This window comes from Crocuta crocuta, unplaced genomic scaffold (genome assembly GCF_008692635.1).
Source record: "Crocuta crocuta isolate KB4526 unplaced genomic scaffold, BGI_CrCroc_1.0 scaffold193, whole genome shotgun sequence".
NCBI lineage: Eukaryota > Metazoa > Chordata > Mammalia > Carnivora > Hyaenidae > Crocuta > Crocuta crocuta.
The window spans coordinates 4,017,830-4,043,082 of NW_027529624.1; the positions used below are offsets into that span (position 1 = coordinate 4,017,830).

General features: G+C 45.7%; 1 protein-coding gene across 2 annotated transcripts in view; it reads right to left on the reverse strand.

The window, feature by feature from the left end:
* The window catches only part of LARGE1 (LARGE xylosyl- and glucuronyltransferase 1), a 539,966-nt gene that overhangs the window by 454,978 nt on the left and 59,735 nt on the right, over positions 1–25,253 (reverse strand). Inside the window, exon 2 of one of the 2 annotated variants that reach the window (XM_077762030.1) lies at positions 17,748–17,956. The exons of the other annotated variant lie outside the window; for it this stretch is intronic. The gene's annotated coding sequence lies outside the window, so the exon portion shown is untranslated. The remainder of the gene's footprint in view (positions 1–17,747; positions 17,957–25,253) is intronic. 2 annotated transcript variants of the gene reach the window in all.

Sequence of the window (25,253 nt, forward strand, 5' to 3'; positions counted from 1 at the left end):
CTCCTCTGGAATTCCATCCCAGTCTTAATAGTCCCTTTAAGGGCCCCTGGAGGGATCAACCAGAGCAGTGGAAACCTGAGGGAGTAAAATACAGCTCCTCCCTTCACCTGCACTGCAATCAGAGGAAAACTGATGACTGGCAGAAAAATCCAGCCACCATCTGGCTGTTCAAGGACCCCTCCTGGGTGCTGACAGCATTGTCATTCAAAATAATGAAGATTAAAACCAACAGTGATCCAGAGGGACAGGTTCTCAGGAGGCAGCCTGGCTGGACTTAACTCCTTCAGAGCCACAGAGCTTCCAGACGGGCTGAGAAGAAACCACCCTTCTCTGAGGATGGAGGCAGGAGGCAGGCCAGGTCCCCACTTGAGAGATTACAGGTGACCTGTCCCAGGAAGGGATGAGATGGAGAAACTCCAAGCAAAAGTGCCTGGGCGAGATGACGGCAGTGGGGAGGTGAGGAACGCCACCCCGATGACAGATGTAACACACCATCTGCCCATCAGTCAACAGGACCCTTCAGGCTGGAGGCCAACTATGCTTTCAGCTCATTTATTAAAGTGATGGCGTGCGCTGCCACCCTCAAGGCCTGAGACCCATGGCCACTCTGTCTTCCATGGACATTCCATCTCTGAGGTTTACAGAAAGAGGCTGTGCAGCTTAATCAATTTCCATGAGCAAGTGCTGACCACACTTGATTAGAACATAAAACTTTGGGGAGTTCTAGAGAGCAGAGGAAGCAACACCACACAGATGCCACCACAGAGGGAGCCAGCTGCCATCCAGCACGCCTCCTCCCCGGTGCACGGGTGAAGAAACTCCCAGGGACATGCTTCCCCTGTGAGAGGCAGCAACGGCTCCCACTGGCACCAGACGGCCTGGTTTGGAATTCCACCTCTGCTGCTCGTCCCTGTGTGGTCTTGGAAACTTATTTAACATCCCCATGCCTCAAAGGCAAAATAAGGCTGCAACATGTAACTAACTCCCTGGGTTGTTATACAAATTAAGTGAGTTCATTTATATCAAGCATAAAGAACAAGTCCTGGGGTACATGTGTATTCTAGAGACCAGAGATGATGATATAATGATGGTGGTGATGATGGTGGTGGTGCTGGTGGTGGTAATGGTTAACGATATGATGGTGGTGGTAATGGTGCTGGTAGTAATGGCAATGATAATGATGGTAGTGGTAAGGGTAATAATAGTGGTGGTAATGGTAACAACAGTGGTCATGATAATGTTAATGGTGGTAATGGTAATGATGTGGTGGTAGGGATGATGGTGGTAATGGCAGTGGTGGTTTTGGTAATGGTGCTGGTGGTAATAATGATGAAAGTACTAATGGTGGTGGTAATGGGAATGATTTGGTGGTGGTAGTAATGATGATGGTGGTCATGGGAATGGTAATGATGGTGGTGGTAACGGTGCTGGTTGTAATGGGAATGATACGGTGGTGGTAGTAATGACAGTCGTGGTAATGGGAATGGCTATGGTGACATTATTCCTGGTTAGCAGAGATTCTGGAGTTACACAGAACAAAGGAGTGACAAAAAAATTCATTGAAACAATAGTTACATAAAACGCAGTGCTTTATCTTGCATGGGTGCACACGAGTACCGTTCCTCTGCTCTCCCTTTCCTACTCCTCCAGTAACACACCTGAGGATGCAGAGACAAGTCTAGAGAGACGAAAAGATGCCGCGAGTGGGAGAGAGCAGCCGAGAGGGTGGGTGGGAAGCTCACCGGTGGTTGCACTAGGACCTAGTGCCGGCCCAGGGCCTGGGGTGGCCCAGGGGTCCACAGGAGTACTCTAGGGGCTGACGATGACTCCCTGGAACCAGATGTTGGAAGAGGACTTTTCAGTTTTAAGAAAAGATCACTGAATGGGAACTCACATGGTGTGTCTGCCTCTCTCCTTAATGGCTCTACATCCAGCCCTTCAGCCTTCACAGTCAAGCCCATGAACCCCTTTCACTCAAGCACAGGTGCACCACTGGGTAAAGTGGTGTCTACAGGACACAGTCTTCGCAACACACACACACACACACACACACACACACACACACAGGTGCATCACACCCACATATGCATACGTACATGCACACAGATTTGAGCCCCCAAAGGAGAGGATGTTCAAGCTGCTGGCTTGCACATGAAGCCCCTCCCAACCTGGCCCAGAGATCATCCCCTGGCGCCCACTTCACCTTTGCAAACGCCAGGCACCTAGGCAGTCATACTAACAGGTTTGAACAGTGCCTTCCTTCACCGATCTCGGAAGTCCTTGACCTTCCTGTTCCTGCAGCTCCCACTGACCAGCAGGCCCTCCCTCCTTCCTTTCTAGCTAATTCCACGTCCATTGTCAAGATTCTCGAATCAAATGCCTCTCCTGAAAGCCTCTAGTCAGCGGCTCTTTTTCTAGGGCCCCATAATACTGCACCACTCCTTCCCTGTCTGAGCACACACATTCCCAGCACCTACCATAACCACCGGACTCCCAGGGAGGCCCCCTGGGGCCCAGAGGCACCCAGCTATCTTCTGCCCTCACACATGGGTCAAATGTAAATGCAGACACAAAGCCTAAGCCCGATATAGTCTAAGAGCCCCCATCTAAGCGACAAAATAGATTAGGAACAGACTAGAGAGGGGGGTGGGTATCTGATGACCAAAACCACAGAGGCACCAAGACAAACTCAAGTCTTAACCAAAAGTGAAATCAATGACCAAGGGACCCAGGACCTAGAGCCTCCAAGCTTCCCAGGAGCTGTGGCTGGGGCCCTGTTTAGAACTCTGCAGAACGGAAGTCAGCAAGAGCTCTTGAGCTGAGGCAACCCCAGAGGGCTGGGAACAGGCTGGCTCCACCCAGAGGACATAGGGTAAGTGAGCTGCCCCTGGGTTTCAGGTACAAACTCCAGGGGAGCCTGGGTGGCTCAGTTGGTTAAGTGTCCGACTTCAGCTCAGGTCATGATCTCACAGCTCATGGGTTCGAGCCCTGTGTCAGGCTCTACACTGCCAGCTCAGAGCTTGGAGCCTGCTTCGGATTCTGTGTGTGTGTGTGTGTGTGTGTCTCTCTCTGTACCTCCCCTACTCATGCTCTGTCTCGGTCTCTAATAAATGAATAAATGTTTAAAAAAAAATTTTTAAAAACTGCAAACTCCATCACATGCTGTGTTATCCTGGGGGAGTTTACCAATCCTCTAGATAGGAGCCCACCTGGAACTGTGCCTAGCAAACAGTAAGTGCTCAATAAGTGCTGTTATTAGGCCACTGTTAATGGACGAGGCTAGACAGGACTTTGCAGGTACCATGGAACGTCTGAGGTGTGACCCTGTCCTCAGGTGGGTAAAGGCAGGCCACAGCGATTCTGTAAGGCCCAGGACATGCATGTACCTTCCAGAGGAAAACACATGCCAGGAAAGGGATAGAATGAGGTCCTCTCTAGAACCCAAAAGCACCATGTCCACCAAGATCTTAGAATATACCGGCCTGTGAATTGACTTTCATGCTGTTAATTATACTATATCCTCAATTAGATATGAAACTCCTCTGTCGTACCAAAACCTCTGAATGGCGCTTTACCAATTACAAAGTGCTATAATCAAGTCAGTAACTGTCCTGTTCTGGGCTGAACTTTATCTCCTCCTTCAGCTGCCCCCACTATCCCCCCACCCTGCCAATCCATGTATTGACCTCCAATTGCGACTATATTTGGAGACAGGGTCTTTAAAGAGTAATTAAGGTTAAATGACATCTCTAGGGTGGTCTGATCTGACTGGTGTCCTTATAAGAAGAGGTGATCAGGACAGACACGCACAGAGGAAAGACCATGTGAGAGAAAGAAGACAGTCATCTGCAAGCCAAGAAGAGAAGCCTCAGGAGAAACAACCCCATAGATACCTTGATGTAGTTGTAGCCTCCAAGACTGTAAGGAAATGCATTTCTGTTGTTTAGGCCCCTAATTCCATGGTGCTTTGTAACTAGAGCCCTAACTAACACACCCCTGAGGTCAGTCCTAGTGCGTTAATTATGGTCATTGTACCAGGAGAACATTGGACTTCTCAGACTTACCACTAAGAAGGATTCAAAAGAAGAAAGCCTAATTCCTTCTTCTCCCTTCTAAGGATCTGAAATTCAGGTCAAAACATTTATTGAGTATCTACTATATGCTGATATCTTTATAAGATGCTAAGGATACTACAGTCACCAAAAAGCCTCTTCTCTCATGGAACTTACAACTGAAGGAGAAGTCAGTGATAACCATAATCCTATAAATATCAAATATCTACCTTAAGAAATAACTGGGGAGCACTGGAGATACAAGCGATTTTTTTTCTTCTTCCCATCTATAGTTTACAAACATTGAAGCCAAACAATTAGTTTTGTTTTTAAAAAGCTTAACCATAAAGTGAATATTCGAAGGAAAAGTGCTGGGGGAAAAAAGAACACTGCTCACTCATTTTACTCTTAAGTAAATTAAAAAAAAAAAAAAATCAAGCAGTAGCAAGTCATAAGCCCCGAGTAAAAGTTTCTATCACGTTAATATGCTTTGGCAACAAATTTACAGCTTTAGAAATGATACAGTTAACGTTTTCCTACACAGGATAATTCTTCCCTCTAAAGTTTGAGGCCAGAGCTATTTCAAAGAATAACTACGTTCAGGGAAATGGATTTTGTTTTTCTATTCAGGGAAATGGATTCACACAATGGCTAACACTCTCCGCCAGGGAAAATTCTTGCAAAACTGGATCGAGCTGAATCTCACTTTATAGCTGGTGCTTATGCGTAAATTATTATTACATGTTTATAAGGGGTTTATGTTGGTATAATATTTTACCGCGAGAGAGGCATTTACACGATATGTGGCATCTCTAAGTGTTTTTCCATTTACAGTCCTGCACTTTGGGGTCCGTAATGGCAGGCAAGTCTGTGCAAACCCACGATGACTGTCAACCCCCTGGCCGGCTTTGGCGCGGTCCCGGCGCGGGGATTAACTGCACCGCTGCGTGTGACAGAAATGCACGCGGCGAAGACTCCACATCCCCACAGCCCTCCAAGAGCGTCAGGTGCTTTTGTAGCCACGCTAATTAATGCATCGATGGCATTCAAGACGGAACCAGAAATTCAATAGCACTCCCCAGGCTCGCAGATCTGAGCTGCCTAACAGAGGCAGGTGAGAAATGACATTTGAGGTCCTTGCAATATCTACAAGCACTTGTTTATTCATGCTAAGAACACGCTGGCACTAACCGCAACCTGACTATTTTGAGATTCAGTATAACTAAGAGCTAGGTTAGAATCCAGGCTCTGTTGTGCTGGTGAGGATCAATCCCCCAAACTCCAAGCTTTGTTCTATCATCCTTAAAAATGGAGGAAATTACAATAAATACCCTTAGCAGAGGATCACAGGGACGCTGAAATGAAATGAAGCATGTAAGCTCTTGGTCCCGGACCCGATATGTAACTAGGCACTTATAAAGTTACGCTATTTAGGTAAAAGAGGTCTCAGCTTATTGGATGCACATAAGAACAACAGTCAGGAAGCACTCTGCTCTTCGTCTTCCCAACTGCATTGGTGTGTGTGTCAGGGTCCAGACTGACTTTGAGAGAGTGGAACGGGGTTCGAGAGATGCAGTAAAGCCCTTCAATATGCATGGCGCATGCACAAACAAGCCCCTTTGGGGAAGAAGCCACATTGTAACAGCCTCTGCAAAGGGATCCACAGCCAGAAAAGGTTGACCACCACCAATGTGGAGCGTAGCTGGCTCCCTGCAGGCTGGACAGAGGAGGTGTGATGGAGTGGAAAGACAGTGGAGTCAGTTCAAAAGTTCAAATCCTGGATCTGTGCCCCTACCTGCTCGAGGTTGACGGCAGAGATCCTCTCTACCTCTCAGAGAACGGGGCTTCACCGGTAAAACAGGATCAAGGCCACCTCCTTGCAGGGTTTTGGAGAGGGTTAAATACAATAACACAGGTCTGGCATGCAGTGGCACCAACTAAGTGTTAGCCTTCCCATTCAGAGTCCTGCTGGGAAAATGGAAGGGCTCCCCTGGCCAAGAGGACCAAGTACATGCATTGTCTTATCTTTCTGTCCATTCGCTGTTTCGTGCACATCACGAACTCATGCCACCTTGGCTATTCCTGCACTGGGTTGGGCTTAATTTCGCCTGTCTACACCCACCCACAATCCTACATTCTCTCTATTCCCACCTAGACCCATCCAGGCCTGGCTCCACAACCAGGTGCCTCAGTTGCACTCTTTTGTTTCAAGCAGCAGCAGCACAAGCTTCAGAATCGAACCACCTGGGTTCCCACCTCAGCCCTCCCGCTTCCTAGCTGGTGACTGGAGACCAGTAACCTAATCTCTCCAGGACTCAGGTTTTCAGCCTGTAAAACGGGGATGATCACGGTTATCTACATCACTGGGGAAAAGTGAGTTAATCCATATGATGTGTAAAGACAGGCCTGGCATATTGTAAGTACTAGCTGGGATTCAGATCTGATTGCAAAAAACACAGCCTTAATGAGGCCAGCTCGGATAATGGCAATTTACCATGAACACTTTAAGGACAAAAAGGGAGACAGCCCCTCCCATGAACCCCAGAATAGCAGCCATAGTATAACCAAGCAATATAGAACTGGCTGCTAGAACCCAGGCAGTACAAGGGGCCTCAGCCGGGGGTGGGGGGGAGGCATACATGAGCAGATTCCAAGGCTCCATGTGTCTCTAAGACGGGGCCTCAGCTCCTCCAACCTCAGATCCCATGGCTTCATCTCAGACGCAACAGCTTTTCTCTGTCCTTTGAACAAGCCAAGTTCACTTGCACCTCAAGGCCTTTGCACTTTCTGATCCCTTTGCCTAGAATGCTCTACTGTCCTATCTTTGCATAGCCTTCAACTGTGCCTTCCCTGAGAGGCCTTCCCTAACAACCCCTCCCTTCTACCATCCACTCTCTAGCCCATCGATCTGGATTATTTCCTTTATCTCTTTCAAAAAAAAAAAAAAAAGCATTTTTCTATATTTCCTTACCCTGGAATGGAACATCCAAGAAGGAAGGGACTTTGCTTCTTCATACTGCTAGAAGGATGCCTCATCCATAAGAGAAACACTAACTATTGCCACAGGGATGAATTTCTCTACTTCTTTTCCTGCTGCCAAGTGACTGCTCCTCTCTGTATTTCTAGTTAAGATTCTCTAAAAGATACAGTCACCATTATCGCATCAGGTTTCAGGTTCTTATGCTAGCCCACTCTGAAAAAATGCTGCCCAGACTCTGCAATGGCTGGTGTGTCAGCTACCCATCCTTAAGGCACTGAACACAGATGCCTACGACAGTCCCCATCAACAAGCCTGAGGCCATTTCTATCAGCAGGTGTCAGGGATGTGGCAGAGCCCATGACAGTCATTGTCAAAGGTAGAGTCTTTGTACCACCCTCCATTCCACATATATAAATTCTGTTTCCCCAACAACATTATGAAATTCTTAGCAATGCTTTCATACCTGCCCTTAACACCTTCAAGAAGGGCCAATTCAAATGGATTATGAAAGGCAGACCTAGTGCCTGAGAACAAAGACAAAAATATAGCAGCAAGAGTGAAAAGCATTTGTAAATCATAAAAAGCTTTGTGAGAAGTGATGTAGTGACTGGGACCCTCTGAGTTATGAGAAATGTTCCAGAAGCTGCAGAAGAGCAGGCCCAGGTGAGTGTCCATATCGAACAGCTGCGGGTGGGGTTGAAGCCCCTGGCCAGTCTCTGAACGAGGATTTCAGGTGCAGTGAGGCACCGCTCCCCCAGCCCCAGGCCAGCAGGGCACCAGCCACGTATCACAGTCCACTGACCAAACGTCACCAGTTTCCATGATGCCTCAGGGTGAGAAGCGTCAGAAAGCTCTACTCGAGAGCATGGATCAGCATACTGCTTACGTAAAAGGTCAGACAGTAAATATTTTGGGCTTTGGGGCCATATGGTCTCTGGAGCCACTACACCACTCTGCCCTTGTAGTGAAGCAGCCACAGACAACGGTGAATAAACAGGTATGGTAGTGTACCAACAAAACCTTCCTGCAGACACTGATATTTAAATTTCATATAATTTTCACATGCAATAAAACAGATTTTTTTTTTTTTGACCACTGAAAAATGTAATAAAAGCCATTCTTATCTCATGGGCTCAGGTGGTGGGGGGTTGTAGTTTGTTAATCCCTGCTCTAGACCATTCTCACTGCTGTGTCTTATCACATGGTCTGAATGTCAAGATTCTCTTGACATTCTAAGTTAGGGTTATGGATGCTGGAATCTCCTCTACTCAATCTTCAGTAACTCATAAAACCTCAAGATCTCAAANATGAGTTGGGGGGGTGGGGGGGATAGAGAATCCAAAGCAGGCTGTGCTGACAGCAGTGAGCCCAATGTGAGGTTCAAACTCACACACTGTGAGATCATAACCTGAGCCAAAGTTGGATACTCAACCGACTGAGCCACTCAGGTGCCCTAAAAAATGTTTTTTAGAAATTGTCCTTTGGCCTCCGATGAAACCCCTTGGGCCGTAGATCTTACACTACATTAGGGAACAGCCCACCCCACTGGTGGACAGCTCCAGTGCTGAAAGTTCTGTGTCAGGTAGCTCAGCTCTCTACCTCCTGGTGACTCTCCCCAGAGCTCCTGGGTCTCCTGGATTCTGCCCGCAGAATTTATACCAGCCATTTTCCTCCTAACAGTTTTCCACATTTTTATTTGCATCAAGAGAGGGGGAAAATGAAAGAAACGAACTATTCCCCTGACAACAAAATCTAACCCAAGACAGCAAGCAAACATGTAATCTTGGTGGAAAACTCTACTTGTATCTAAATATCAGCTCTAGAAATAACCCAAAGTCCACAGATCTACTAGGAACTCAAGAAATACTTAGGACAGGTGAAAAGGAGATGTTTCCTCAACACCTGGCAAAGAAGGTCCCCATTATAATTTGAATGAATGAATGAATGAACGGACAAATATATTTTAGCATGTCTGAACAGAGAACATCCTCATCTCTACTTAAAACTTACCCAGATCTCCAAAAACAGAACATCTACTGAGCACAAGGTTTAGTAGTCTAAAGAATTAAAAGATGGAGGCTACTGGGACCAATTGATTCTTCAATAAAATTCCTAATTTCCCTAGAGCTAGACTCACTGCCTGAAAATATCTCATCTACATGAATAAAAAAAAAAATAAGAAAGGTGATTATTGACTACCTACCAGGTGTGAGGTGCTTTGACACATATCACCCCCTTCAGTCCTCACAACCAATTCACTGCAGAGAACTGTGATCCTTCCTTTGTTCAGATGAGGTCAACCAGACCTCAAGCCCATGTCTACCCAACCTCAAAGCCCATGCACTTTCTGCTGTTTAGGACATAAAACTCTGCTTACTCCAGTCCCTTGTGGATTATAAAATCATATTCAACTATTTGCGGGGTCAGTTAGAGAATGTGCCTCTAAAATCCCTCTGAATCACAGAAGGTAGGAGACAACGCAAACCAACAGAGGAAAATTTGTATAATGTGAAAAAACACACCCATTGTGACTAGGTTTGGGATTCCAGTCTACTGCATGCTCAATATTGATTTAATGACATCATATACAAAACAGCTAGCCTGGCACTAAATAGGTGCCTCTCAAAATGGATAGCCCCACTTAAATAATCTAGGAAATTAATACACTAAAAAGGGATCTAGTTCAGAAAAACAAAAATGGTCCTAAAAAAAAAGAATCTTTTTGTAGTTTTACTCTCAGTTCTTAAGGACTACTTTTATATATATTCATTTAAAAATTATTTTTGGAGGCCAACTCACTTTGGGAAAATACTCAGAATGTTATAATACAGTCTAGTCTCTTCAGTTAACATTGATCCGTGAAACTAAATTGTTACTCCTTAGCAAACAAACAAACAAATAAATAAATAAATAACAAAGTCAAATTTGGTTTGAAAGCCTCTAACATCTTTTTGCTTGCAAATACGTGACATCTGAGTATGATTTTACCCTTCAAAAATGCTTTGGATATGTCACCTGCCTTCATCTTTATAATAACCTTAGGTGATAGGCAAATACTTTGGTTTTTTTCCTTTAGGAATGTTTAAAAAGGGGGTATTTTCCAGTTCCAAGCAATAAAAAAAACTACTCTAAACAAAACAGAGAATTTAGTGGTTTATAATCTGCAAAGTCCCAGGGTAGATCTGCCCTCAGGCAAGGTTTGATCTAGGTCTAAGGAATGACCTGGTCTCTCTTCAGTTTTCAGCTCTGCTCTTATCCACACTGACCTCATTCGCAGATGCCAAGCTGTGAAGAGACAGCTGCCAGGTAGGATGTAGCTAGGTAGGATGTGCATAGCTCTACCCTCTAAGGTTCAAGGCCGGTGGAAAAGAACACACGCACCTTTCTCAAGAGTCCCTACAAAAGTCCCATTATATCTAATTGGCTCTAAGCCATGTGCCTACCCAAATCACTGTGGTGAAGGGTAATCTGCCTTACCCCTGAAAGTCACACCCTTAAGTCAGGCACAATATTTTCTCCACCAAAGTTCACAGGCTGAAGTAGATTTCCACAGGGGAGCCTGGGTGGCTCAGTTGGTTGAACATTCGACTTTGGCTCAGGTCATGATCTCACAGTTCGTGGGTTCAAGCCCTGCATCAGCCTCTGTGCTGACAAGCTCAGGCTCTGACAGCTCAGGGCCTGGAACCTGTTTCAGATTCTGTATCTCCCTCTCTCTCTGACCTTCCCCTACTCACACTCTCTCTCTCTGTCTCTCTCTCTCTCTGTCTCTCTCTCTCTCTCAGAAATAAATAAAAACATTTAAAAAATGAAGTAGATTTCCACAGAAAGACTGAGCAGGGCGAATACATGCTGAGGTGGAAAAGAGCTGCCCTTCCAAGTCTTGCCCAACCAAGTCTTGCCCAAAGCCACACTGAATACCAAGAGACACAATCAGGACTCAAGTAAAAATCTTCAAAAAAGCAAGCACTCCAAAAATAGTGGCAAACTGTTTCAAAACACAGGGAGTAAATCACAAAAAGTCCTAAAAACTGAACCTCTTCGTCACAAAAAACATTCGAAACTATCGATCGACGGCTCACAGAACTTCAAAGAAAGCCAAGCCCCTTTTACAAAACATAAATTTTGTGAAATTAAGCAAGGTTACCATTATCTAAATCAAAATCACTTTATGGCTCTAAATGGTTCCTCACCATCTGGAAAGTCAGATCATTGTACTCAAAAGGAAAGAGGAAAAGCTTTTTGACCTATTTTTGTCCCTCCACTAATGTAAAGCACCGAATCCTATTTATTAAGTACCCTCAATGCATGCTATTTCACTGGCTATTTGCAACTCTAAAATGACACCTATTATCCAGTTAGAGATTAGAATCTCAAGCAGTAGGGTGTTTTTTAATAAAAAATAAAATTAAAAATAGATTTGCTGTTGCCTTTCTAATGAAACTAGTAGCTCTGCTGGCTTAGAGGGGAAATGATATATTTCTTGAGAGCTTTATATACTGATCTGAGCAGTGCTTAAAAAAAAAAAAGTTTGTATCTTAAGCAAGTGTACAATTTCTCCTCTAACTGAACACACCATCTCACTACCCCTTCATGAGAGCCTAAGCAGCCAACACATGCTCTTCCACCCAAACCAAACACTCTGAAACTTGACACTTGCAGGTGACACACCAGGTGGGGCCTGACAGATGTGTGCCAAATAAGAAAATGATTTAGCCCAGCATTCTCCAACAGAACCTTCTGCAACGATGTAACTGTTCTACATCTGTGCAATCCAATATGGTAGCCACTAGCTGCACTGGATTATTAAGTCTGAGGACCTGGAATTTTCATTTAATTTTATTTTAATTAATTTAAAGTAGCCCCATGTGGCTAGTGGCTAGTGAAATAGAGGACGGCACAGATGGTGCCCTTGAGAATTTCTCCAGCATGGCCATCTACTGCTCTCCCTCCCCGACTTGAATTTTCTATCCCAGCACAAATCAATCACCTGCCACTCTCCAAATAGGGTACCCTGTTTGTGCCCCTGGCTCCTGCATGCGTTGCTCCTTTGGGCCGGAATTTTCACTCCTGGCCTATGTGGGTAGATACCTTTTCATCCCCAAATACAACCCAGGTTTCACTGCTTCTCTGAAGACTTCTTGACTTTCCCTTCTGTCCTCTGCACTCATGACAGTGGGTTGCCTCTGCTTCTCCATCACCGCTATGCTTACACACATTTCTGTGACTGTGTTCAGCACACTGCAATGTCCCCTCCACAGCAGAAGGCAGAAGGGCATGGTAGTAAGAGGGAGCACTTTAGAAGATAGCTGCCTAGTGTCAAACCCTACTTCTACACTTACTATGGGCTCTATGAGCTCAGTTAAGTCACAGGACCTCTCTGTAAAATGGGGTTATTAATGGTAACTCTCCTTTATGGTCGCTGCAAGGACTAAATGACCAAACACAGGTAAAACATTATCATGTGGCTGGCAAGGAGCAAAGACTCAATAAAATTGAGTTCTTATGCATGATTTTTTCATTAGCTTATTAGACTATGCACCTTAGAGCAGGTACTAGAGATCTAGCCATCCCTATAACCCAGAGTCCAAGCATACAGCAGGCACAACTTAAAAGACTGAAATTATTAATTCTGCCTCCAGCAGATGGCTGCCAGTCCTGAGTTCAGTTCTGAATATAGCCCATAGGGCTTAACAGCCTTGAGACTAAACAGGAGATCTCAGGGTAAGCAGAGGTAGAGGAGGGAGGTCACAGGTAGATCAGGCTTTTATGGGGCCTTATTCAAACTGCACCCAAAGTCACTACCACCATCCTCCCATACATCCCATCCCTACCCCAGACCCTCTCCCCATCCCCAATCTGGCAAATCTCTACCCAAATGTTCCTGATGGAAGTTAAGCCTTAAACTGCAGGTTTGGGGGGCAATAACAGAAGTTAAAGGGCCACTGGCCTAACATTAACATAGGAGATTTTAAAAGCCAACAATCTGTTTCTACCGCTTTCCTCCATACTTTTAGTTTCCCCATTCCCCTCTTTTCCTAGGTAGATATCTGGATATGGGGTGGGAGGGAGAGAGGGGGAACCTCTCCTTTCAATTACAGAAACAGCCCTATAAGCCTGGATTCTAGCTGTGCTCCACCTGTGTACCTGGCCCTGAAGGGTGGGGTATCTATCTCCTGCGTCCCTATGAGACACCTAGGTTTTACTGAAAGCAAATAAAGATGAGCAGCAGATGAAATAAGCATTAAAAATGATTAAGTGTTCGATATACAGGCTTTCCAGCCTGTGTAGGGTCCCAACGAGACTGTTCATTTCCTAAATTCGATGTCTTCCTCCTGCTGCAAGGCTGCCTTGCACACAGAAGCACAGCCAGGAGTTTGGGCAGAGAGCAAGTCCGGGAGCCTGGAGCAGGAGCCTGGAGAAAGCACTTTGCACACAGAGAATGACTCCAGCCTGGCTTTCCCTGCAGCTGGGGAGAGCAGCACCAGACACCTGAACACAGGTGATCTACCCTGCACACAAAGCCTAAAAGAATAACCAGAAGCATGACTGAGCAGTGCAAGGAACATCTGACAAGAGGTCTGGGGCTCTGCAATGTGCCTGGGGTGTGAATTTGGGTACATCACCTTACCTGCCTGGGCTTCAGTTTCCTGGTTTATAATGTTAGGGAGTGGCCTCCAAACTTCTTCCTTTTTTTAAGCAGGAAAAATACCTTATTGTCCCAAATGAAATCTTATGGGGGAGCTCCAAGATATAAAACATACAAGTGAAATAGCTGTGGTCAAAGTGCGTTTGTAGGATTCACAAAGCCCTACCGAGTCTCTCTCCCTCTCCTCTTCCAACCCCTAGAAACAGAAGGAACAGTGCTAGCAAACTGGTTCATCTTTCTAAGTTGGAACATCTCAGGATACTACTTACAGCAAACCTCACTATAACTCTCCATATGGAGCAGAGGAGAAACAGACCAGATTGATGACTACTTTATTTAAAATTCTATGTCAGGGTGCCTGGGTGGCTCAGACGATTAAACATCAGACTTTGGCTTAGGTCATGATCTCACGGTTCATGGGTTTAAGCCCCACATCAGGCTCTGTGCTGACAGCTCAGAGCCTGCTTCAGATTCTGTGTCTCCCTCTCTTTTGCCTTTCTCCTGCTCATGCTCAGTCTCTTTGTGTCTCAAAAATAAAACAAAAGTTAAAAACTAATAATAAAACCTATCTCCAAATATACTGTCATCTACTCAAAAATATTTTAACATATTTGTCTAAAAGATAAGAGATTTTGAATATCTAGACCTCAATTTCATTACTGAGAACATAAAAACATTAACTCCTTAATATCATGTGACATTTAAGTCACTGCTCCATCAATTTTCCCCCTTACAATTAATTTGATAAAGGACTTTTTTTCTCTAGCACTTCCCACTGCCTGGATTCCCATGAGTGCATCTCTATCATTTGACATATGGCTGTACCTCATGCATTTTTGCTGATTTCAGAGATCAAGAGTCTCAACCAGATATGAGGGCTCAGTTGGTTAAGCACCCAAATGCTAGTTTCAGCTCAGGCCGGGTTCATGGCTTCAAGCCCCATGTTAGCTCAGCGCAGAGCCTGCTTGGGATTCTCTCTCTCCCTCCCTCTACCTCCCCCCCCACCCCCAACACGCACTTTTGTGCTATCTTGGTTTCTCTCAAAATAAATAAATTTTTAAAAAAAAAAAAAAGGATTTCCACCAGATTCCAGTTCCATCAGGAGACACATAACATCTGGTTGTTTTCTCTCTGTGTTATTGGCAGCCATTAATTATGACTTTCTGCATTAAATTAGTTTTCAGCTTCTTGTGTATCTTCCAAAATCTTTCACAAACATACAAAAACATCAAGTTATACCTTTTTGTTTTTACCCAGAGGGCATTAAACCCTGTTGTTGACCTGAAGCTCTCTGCTTAACAACGTGAGATTATTCACTTTTTAAAAATCAGAATTCAATAAGACACAGTTAACATGGTAATGATATCAGTATAGTTTTTACAGATTATAGAATTTACAGTTTAAATTCCAGCATTGTCGGGAACAGTGCTTTACACATGGTAGGTGACCGATAACCTGGAACTAGATAAATAAGCAACACTAATAAATCCACTGGACTTTTTTTAAGTTTTCACTTGTTGATTTTTAGTAATCTCTACGCCCAATGTGGAGCTTGAACTCACAACCCTGAGATCAAGGATCCCATGCTCCACTGACTGACCAGCTGGGTGCCCCAGAATCCACTGGACCTCTTTTTTTTTTTTTTTTAAATAGAGACAGTGTGAACAGGGGAGGGTCAGAGACAGAGGGAGACACAGGATCCGAAACAGGCTCCAGGTGCTGAGCTAGCTGTCAGCACAGAGCCCGATGCGGGGCTCGAACCCACGAACCATGAGATCATGACCTGAGCTGAAGTCGGACGCTTAACCGACCAGGTGCCCCTCCACTGGACTTCCAAGAGCCCATACTATCAACTGACCTGCACAAGAGCTCCCCCAGATACCACGTCTGCTAAAAATTCTCAATCATCTGCTCAGATCAACTGCTAGGAAAAGCCAAGCAAACCCTGTCTTCCCACCACTACTTCACATTTTCCTTTTTGTAAACAATTGCTTAACCATCCCAGCGTGACCCCATCTCTTACCGCTTCAACTCATTCATTCATCAGTTTTCCCACCCCCAAAGAACCTAACTACAAGCCACAGTTCCCGATCAATAATCAAACCAGTGATTCCTGCCGCCCCCACTAAGGCTAACTGGTGGTTACAAAATTAGCAGCCTGTTTCTGTGTGGCACTGTCTGGAGGACCCCAAAACGATCGATGTCCCTGTTCCACTTCCTGGTGAGGGACTTACTGAGGCTAAAAGCAGTCTCCCCAGTCCATTAATAGTCTCATGAAAGAAGCCAGAATATGAGCAATCAAAACTAAATCAGCAACACAGGTATTTTTTTTAAAGCCCTCTGTAGGTTTCTGGGGGGTTTTTTTGTTGTGGTTTTTTGTTTTGTTTTGTTTTGTTTTGTTTGTTTGTTTGTTTTTACTGGTATGACACTATTGCTTGCAACCACTGTGGAAGCTCAGAGTATAAACAAGTGGGTGCTTATCAGGAAAAGACTAATCAGAAATCTCCTCCAAGTCTATCTGAACCACCCCAATATTGCTCATGGCAAATGTATTTACATCTGAAGTATGTCACGTATAAGGACAGCAACAGGAGGGCGGCTAAGTGATTTTTAAACCAGGCTCACAGGCCCAAGGAAGCAGTGGAATAAGAAAGGGCAGGCATGAAGAGTTTTTGGCCAGCAGTTCTATTTCCTACCCCCCAAGGGCCACTAAATAACTCAGAGTAATAAGCATTCCCTCCAGAATTAATGAAGGGGAGGAAAGATGTGCCCCTTACCAGCTGTCCCCAAGCCAGCGGCCCATCCTCAGCCTGATCCGGGTTCTGCCTCTGCCAGAGAGGGGAGGGAACTAACTATTCCTGAAGCCACATTGAGACAGAGGGGTCCCCTACTTCTGACATGTGACCCTTGAACCCCAGTGCTTCACTGAAGGTATGCCCACCTGTACCCAAAGAGCTTTCGTTCCGAATAAACTGCTCTTCTACTAATTACTCAAGGTAAGTCCCTGGGGTCCATCCCAGAGTGACTCTGAGGCAGAGGGTCCCAGGTCCAGGTCCTTGATCCATCCCTGACTATCCCTGAGTAAATAACTTATCTGAAACACCTCTCTGGTCTCCAAATTAGAGAGCCATATTCACTACCTTCTAAGGTATCTAACAGGGTAAGTCAGTCAGAGAAAGTCCAATATCATACGTTTCCACTCATATGTGGAACTTGAGAAACTTAACGGAAGACCACGGGGTAAGGGAAGGGGGGGAATGGTTTCAAACAGAGAGGGAGGCAAACCACAAGAGACTCTTAATAAAGAGAATAAACTGAGGGTTGATGGCGGGCGGGGAAAATGGGTGATGGGCATTGAGGACGGCACTTGGTGGGATGAGCATGGAGTTTTAGATGTAAGCGATGAATCAGGGGAATCTACGCCCAAAGCCAAGAGCACACTGTATACACCGTGTGTTAGCTACCTTGACAATAAATTATTTAAAAAATAAATAAAAATCAAAAGGATTGAAAAGACTAATTATATGACCGATCCCTTTCTTCTCTGCTCCGCCCCACCCCCTTCTTTCACTCTGCTTCCCTGTTCTTCATCTGTTTCCCCCATCTACTTCATCTTTGGCAAGCCCTGCTCTATCGCAGGGACCATAGAAAGATGACCAGGATATAACCTCTAGGCCCTTGTGCTGTTTCTGGCCCAGGGGCAAGGCTGTATCATCAATCTCAACGCCCAGGGAATACCTTTACCTGAGTCACCCCAGGATGACATGCTGATCAAAATAAACTCGTCTCCTAAATACCAGGTCCAACACACACACACACACACACACACACACACACAGATACACTTCACAGAACACCCAAAGCACCTGGGTGGGTGTGGTAAGCAAATGTTTTCATGAACTTTTCCATCCAGCACCTCCGCAACTTTACCATGTCTTCAATGGCATCCATGTTTCCAGGGGGGTAGGGGGGGGGGGGGCGCGGGGAAGGACAGGAACTCCAACATACCGGAACAGACTCAAATTAGGACTACAAGCCATGAAACGGGTAGCACTTACTGATAACTCACCATGTACCAAGAATTTCAGATATATTAATTCTTTCCGTTTCTATCGCATCCCTCTGGTGTAGGTACGGCTGTTATCTCAATTTTCCACATGAGGAAACATAAAGGCGTACAGAGATTATATAACAAGTCCCACATCACGTGGCTGGCCAGGGGCAGAAGTAGGCTGGGAGCTGGGGTGGTTTGGCTCTGTGGTCTTAGGTCTTTTCCAACTGAAAAACAAAAGGAGACCCACACTTCTGTCCAAAAAAAGCATACTAGGAGAAAACCATCAGGAGAAAAAAATCATATGACACCTCTCTAGACTGAGGTGGAGATCGAGGCCTTATCCCAGCCCCTCCCCCCCCACCAACAACATGGCCCTCTAACATGGATCTCCCCGCTTCCAACCTCCCTTTACCCATCTAAAAGACGATGCCCTAGATAATAGCTCTCACATGCTTGGGGGTCTCTGTGAGGACTCCAGGGAGCAAAACCTTAAGCCTTTGGACTTTGAGGTCAGAAGGAACAAATTCAAATCTAGGCCATGAGACCTGCTGGCTGGTAACTACGGGTAGGTAATTCAGTCTCTCTGTGCCTCAGCTTCCTCATTTTCAAAGGGGGACAAAAATGAATTTGTTGTTAAGTGCTGAGATAATGCGTACACATGCTGACTGCGGTGTCTGGCAAAGGATACCCAGTAAATGGTAGATGATGGTATTATTACTAAATATCATCATCACCATCATCATCATCATCTGAAAATCCATAGGAGAATCTCTTCCCGTATTTTATTTTTAATGTTTATTCATTTTGAGAGAGAAAGAGACAGAGCACAAGAGGGAGATGGGGCAGAGACAGAGAGGGAGACAGAGAATCTTAGCAGGGTCCAGGCTCTGAGCTCTCAGTACAGAGCCCAAAGTGGGGCTCAAACTCACCAACTGTGAGATCATGACCTGAGCCAAAGTCAGAAACTTAACTGACGAAGCCACCCAGGTGCCCCTTCCCCTCTTTAATACAGGTAGACTTCATAACCTTATATGGAAGAATAATGTGGTTGACCCATTTTCCAATTTAAATCCCTGAACAAGTGGAGGGGATAGGGGCAGATGGTTTAAAGGCAACGGCTCCTTCAGCCCTGGGCCCCTCCCCGGAGGGGCTGTGGGTGCTCCCCTCCTGATGTAATGCCTCTCCCCCCATACTCCTGCTCCCAAGCCCCTACAAGTAACCTAAAGGGCCTTTCAAAAAGACTCTACCCTCCCAAGTCTATGTCTGCTGAATAATAATGACAAGGTTCCTATGGTAACAGTCCTTTCCAAAGTTTGGGGAGTGGAAGACTGAGGGTCACTTAGCACCTGGCTTCTGTTCCGTGAAATGCCTTGTAACCACATGTTTTGTTTTTTCTTTTTCTCCACAGTTAGAGCAGGCCTTATGCACAGGACCATTTACAAAGCACTTCCACAGTGTTACCTCCTCTGTGAGGTAAAGAGAGATTACTGACCCTATTTTTTACAAATTAAAAATCTAGCAATTAGAGTCATTAAGAGCTCATACACAGTGAAATCAGCGGACAGAAGACCAGCACTGTTCTAAGTGTCTCTTGAAGTTGTACATCCTCCTATCAGCCTCTTCCAGAAGGCTTTCCCTTTCTTTCAACTTCACGCCTTGAGGCTGCATACCACAACCCTTGCATTAACATCCCAACCAGGGGAGGTGTGCGGGACTGAGGCCTCCGCTCCTCTCCAACAGCAATCACAGTGGTTCACCGAAGCCTTATGGTGAAGAGTCTGAGCTTAGAAGTCAAAACATGTGGCTTCACATGACTAAGACCTAGGTTTCAATCCCAGTTCTGACACTGGTTAGCTGTGTGAGCTTAGGAGAGTTACTGAACCTCTGTGACTTCATTTCCTTGTGTGTTCACTAAAGTAACAGCACTTCCCTCATACGGTTATTGTGAGAATTCATGGGACATTGACTCAGATCACACAGAGTAAGCTCTTGGAAATTTAATGTTATCGTTATCATTGGTATTATCTATCAATATTATTAATTAACACCATCGCAATTTTACAGTTAATGAAACCAAAATTCAGAGCCCTGTATCTCGCGCAGGCCCACATGGCATGCAAGTGCTACAGCCCAGGGGGGATTCCAAGACACCTCCTACTACCTCTTTTCTGGTCCCCATAATGCAAAACACACACTGAGCACTTAGTAATACCCAGGAGTTACAGAATGTAACAACCATAAGAAACCCCAGTGAGCCATCTGGTCAACCTTCTCCCTTTGCCGATTGGGAAACTCAGGATGAGCAGACATCACATCTGTTCAATATCATTCATTTATTAATGATAACCTACACAGTTGTACAGTGATGCCTAGTGACAGAGTCTTATTCTCCAGGCCACTGATGCTGAAGCCTCCAGCCAAGACGACCAGGAATAAACCTGAAGTCAAACAAGGAAGTCATCCCAGAGAATCTAAGTTGTCTCAGTATAGGGATGTTAGGAAGTACTCATTATGCACCTTGGGCCTGCTTAGTGATTTGGGGGAGGGTTCGAGGAAGCATGGTTTTGTTCTGGTGGGTGCAGTCATAAAGCAGGAATTCTCTGAGCATGCACCCTCGTTAACGGTTAACTGAGAAGCAGGAGGAACAGAGTAGGGCTATCGCTCTAATTGGTGAAGAGACAGCAGTCAATCACCTGATGAGAGAGAAGGGGTGTTGGACCAGTTTTGTAGACTGCACGGCGAGTTTGTCTTCATCTGCGATCAGTCCCGATCATGGAGTGTCCTTGCCTTCCTCTTAGGTTCTATCACCATCACACAGTGACCTTACCACATCCTGGTGTGCTGTGAAATTGCTCTCATTGGAAAGGAAAACACCAGGGCCTCTCCATCACAGCCAGGCCGGCCCATGCGGACAGCAATCAGAAGTTGCTGGCTGTTTTCCTTTTCTCTATAAGGTGTTTAACTCTTCACAGCACCTGTTTGTGTCAGGCAATTTCAAGATGATGGAGGTACAAAGTAAATAAAGATCCTGACCCTTAATGAGTCTACATTCCAATGGGAGGAAGAGGTAATTAAAAATAAACATAAAACATTTAAAAAAATAAACCCCACAGTATGTTACAAGTGATAAGTGTTTTGGGGAAAAAAAGAAAAGGCAGAGTAGGGCAAAGGAGATGGGGCATGCCAGGTGAGGAGAGCAATGATAAGCGGGTGGCCAGGGGTGGCCTCCTCCACATGAAATTTAAGCAGAGACTTGAAAGGAATGAGGGAGGGGGCCACAGAAGTTAGCGTCCTTGTCCTAGTTCAGAAACAAGAGGAGCAACACCTGCAGCAGTGGATAACACGTCGGAGACCACCCTGCAATTACACAGTAGGACCAGGGAGCCCCGGGGCCTCCGTGTCCCCTGCCACGAGGGACTTTTCTGACAACAAACTGGATGTCAGGTCATTCCTGGTGCAGGACTGGGCCCAGGATGGACTCCAGGCTTAGGGGTGTAAAGAGCCTCGTTTTCTCACTCCCACCTGGGCTGACAACACATTGCAGAGTATGCCACTCAAGATACGCCCCTCTGGCACAGGGACTCCTTGAGCAGATGGCATAGAGAAAAAGAAGGCCCAGATGGGCTCTCTGCCCTCTCCCTACCTGCCTGGAAACAGGGCATAAATTCCCCTGTGAAGGTTCCCTCTCTTCCCACACCAGGAAGTGGGGAGAACTTTATCACCAGAGAGGCAGACAGCACAGAGGAGAATCTACATTAACAGATGCTGCTAGATAGCCCTTTTCTGCCATTGGTGGCCACCGTCCCCCATACACTGACCTCCTAAGCCTCCTCCTCCCCCCACCCCTGTACTCCATAAAACGTTCAACATCCAATAAAATTTGAATGCTTTTCTCCTGTTAATCTGTCTTCTGTCAGCTTATTTCATAGGCCTGACCGCTGAGTCTTAGAGGGTAGGGAAAAATTTGTCCTCTCCACCGCAGCTCCAACCTACTAAGTGCTGCCCCTGTGCAGTCAGGCCATCTGCTATGCCCCTCGCACATCATTTCAATGACCCAGAGAGGGACATCCAGCCTTTAGCCTTATTCAACAGAGGAGGGCATGAGGCTATGAATGCTGAAGTCCCTTGTTCAATACAGCACAGTTGGTTAAAAGGCAGGGTTTATTTGGGGGGACTCCTGAGTGGCTCAGTCAGTTAAGCATCCAACTCTTGATTCTGGCTCAGGTCATAATGTCACAGTTCATGAGTTCGAGCCACATGTCAGGTTCATGCTGACAGTGTAGAGCCTGCTTGGGATCCATTCTCCCCCCCATCTCTGTCTGCCCCTCCCCCACACACAAACTGCCTCTGTCTCTGTCAAAAGAAATAATAAACTTAAAAAGAAAAAAAAAGAGGCAGGTTTATTTTTAAACCCATACTGCATAATTCCATAGCTTAACTATTTTGCAAAATGTCCCACACCAAAATATTTACAGGTGTGTGTGTGTGTGTGTGTGTGTGTGTGTGTGTATGAGCGCGCACGAGCACGTAATCCCTAATATCTACCTCAGATTGCTGAGGTCTAAATAAGTATGCCTTGTATAGCAAGGACCCATCCAGCACCCATCCCACATAAGCTGAGCTGGAAAGAGTATGTTCACAAGGAAAGGACTTTGTCTGAACTTCTGTATCCTTTGAACACGCCTTGAAGCAGGTACTAAATATTCACCAGATGAACAGAGAAAAGCAAACTTCCTTCTGCTCTTTGCCCAGAACACTCAAGGGACCCCCTCCAAGATACCTCTTGTTTCAGCTGTGGACAAAAGGAAGCAACTGTGAAATGAAACTGTTCTCAGCATGTCTCTAACTCAGTCCCAACAGACAGGCAGGAAGGTGACCAGGGGCACACACAGCCTGGTCTCACCAGGACACTCTTTTAGATGCTTGACACTAAAATTAAGGCGCCACTTGGGGATTAGGCAGTCTACCAAGGCACTCTACCATTTGTTTCACTCAAATCCATTTGTTTCCAAAAAAATAAAGTAAAACAGGGGCACCTGGGTGGCTCAGTCAGTTAAGCATCTGACTTCGGCTCAGGTCATGATCTTGTGGTCCGTGAGTTCAAGCCCCGTGATGGGCTCTGTGCTGACAGTTCAGAACCTGGAGCCTGCTTCAGATTCTGTGTCTCCCTCTCTCTCCGCCCTTCCCTGACTTGTGCTCGGTCTCTCAAAAATAAATAAACATTAAAATGTTTTTAAATAAAAAATAAAAAAATAAAACAAACGTCACACTCAAACGGCTAACATAAATTCACAGTTAATGAACACAAATATTAATGTGCTTTAAAAATAAAAAAGAACTTGCCCTCGGCACTGATGACTGGCAGCGAGGGACTGGTCGGGAAGCTTTGCCAAATATAAAACAAATTCAAAAATAAAAGTGACTATTAAATACTTGAGCAGTTGTTGGCAAAGAAAAAAGAAAAAAAATCCTGTCCTGGGAGCTGGCTTTCAGTTTCTCAGTGTGAAGGTCCTTTTTTATAGCTCAAGGGCGGACCTTTCGCCCATCAGCTCACATCAGCCCTCTCCACCATTCCTTATTTTTTACAAAACACAAAGTTAAATCCCCCAGTGCTCTAATCAAGCTCCCTTGCTCCTCTGAAGGGTAACCTTCACTGAAAAGAGGCCACTTGATCAATTCCAAGAGAGTAAAAATAAAACGTAATGGAAAAGACAGTCTAATCATCAAGGCTAATTACAAAGGAAGAGGATCCTTCTCCCCCCCACCAAATGTCCCTGATTTATTAAAAAGAAAAAAAAAAAAGACCCATCTAACAAAGATGTCCTTTGTCACTGGTCTGAATAAGATGGAGTCAGTTTTGACTTATACATGTGAAACCAGATAAATTAGCTTTTGAAAAAGTAATTCCGTACTGGAATATATATGATGTGCCAGTTAGGTCCAAGAGGCTGGGGAAAGGTGGGATGAGGAGTGCCCATCGAACCAGGCAAGACTCTGCCCTCTCCTAGTCTGCCTCCTACTGAAGACACATCTCATTCCGGCTGGTAGCGGCATTACAAATGCCCAGTAGCAGGATCCTGGGGCACAGAACTGAGAGGGGTGTTCCTGATCCAAGGAGGAGAGGGGAGTCTTTCTGGAGGTGACTTTTAAGCCGTGTCTTAAAGGATGGGTGGGAGGTGAAGGGCTGTAGTGAGTGCCGAGGAGACCCCGAGGCCTTGCCCCTACCTGTCAAAGCAGAATCAGTCAAGGGACTTGAGAAGCCAGCGAGCCCCTCATTCTTAACTGGAGCCGCACGTGAGCATCACCCGGAACCCTTATTTCCAGAATGCACGTGCCCAGCTCCCACCAAGACATAGGGAGGCAGGATTTCAGAAGCAGGGCTTGGCTGGGGGTTTACAGAAAAGGCCTCCAAGGAATTTGAGAAGCACCCCCGCCTTAAGAACTACTGATCAACACCATGATCTCATTTTTCAAAGTGGGGGAAATGAGGCTTAGAGAGGGACCCCTTATTCCGTCATTCAGTATATGTTTCCTGAGCACCCACCTGGCAATACAACAGTGAGTATAACAAGAATAACTGCTCCCATTAAACGTTTTTGCTCCCTGAGACCTAGCACCAACACCGCGGGGTATTACCTTCACCCCAAGACAAGGAAACTGAGGCAAAAAAGATTAAGAGAACTCAAATATTAACTGATGGAGTCAGGATCAGCCTTAGTGCTCTGAGAAGCAACTTCAGCCTCGGGACTGGGTGTTGAGGGCCTCCCGTGGACCCAGCCCTTGGGGGATGAGTATGCACAAGGAACGGCCTCTGTTTTTGGAAGCAAGGGCAGAGTGAGGAGAAAGCTATGGGAGAGAGCTCCATGCCAGATGCCCGCTAAAGAGATTCCAGAATGTTCCACATGCAAGTCCAACCAGAGTTAAGTGCTGATTTGTGGCTATAACAGCTCTCGGGCTGCCATGTTCCTCTGGAAATGTTCTCCATTGGGCTACCTAAGCCTCCACAGAAGGAGGCCAGGGACTGGGATGCAGGATCACTTCCAGGTCAACATGAGGAAGCCACTATGTCTTCTGTGGTAGAACCAGAACAGAGCCCCGAACTCAGGGGAGGCCAGCACTGAGCCGCCAGCCTTACATTTACAGCCGTGTGACAGTAGGCAAGTCACTTAAGCACAGTGCACTCAGCTGCAAAACAGTGGTTTGCAAAGGTTCCCCTGAGGATTTAATAAAACCACTTTGGAAACACTCCACATCTTACCTGGCACATGACAGGGGTTCTACAAACGGCCAACTCATCTGAATTTGTTTCTAAATGTTCATTCGAAAAAATAGACGAGCTCCCCTCCTAAGGTCAGCTGTCAGATGAACCTGTCTGTCATTATTTCTTTTTCTTCCAACTTCTGTTTTGCCAAGAGCCAACAGAAAAGGCTAAAATAGCATCTGAAGTCAAGGTTCGTGGGGCAGATGGAGTTTGGCAACCTTGGGGAGCTCACCTCATCACCCACATGCCTTCTTTCTGCT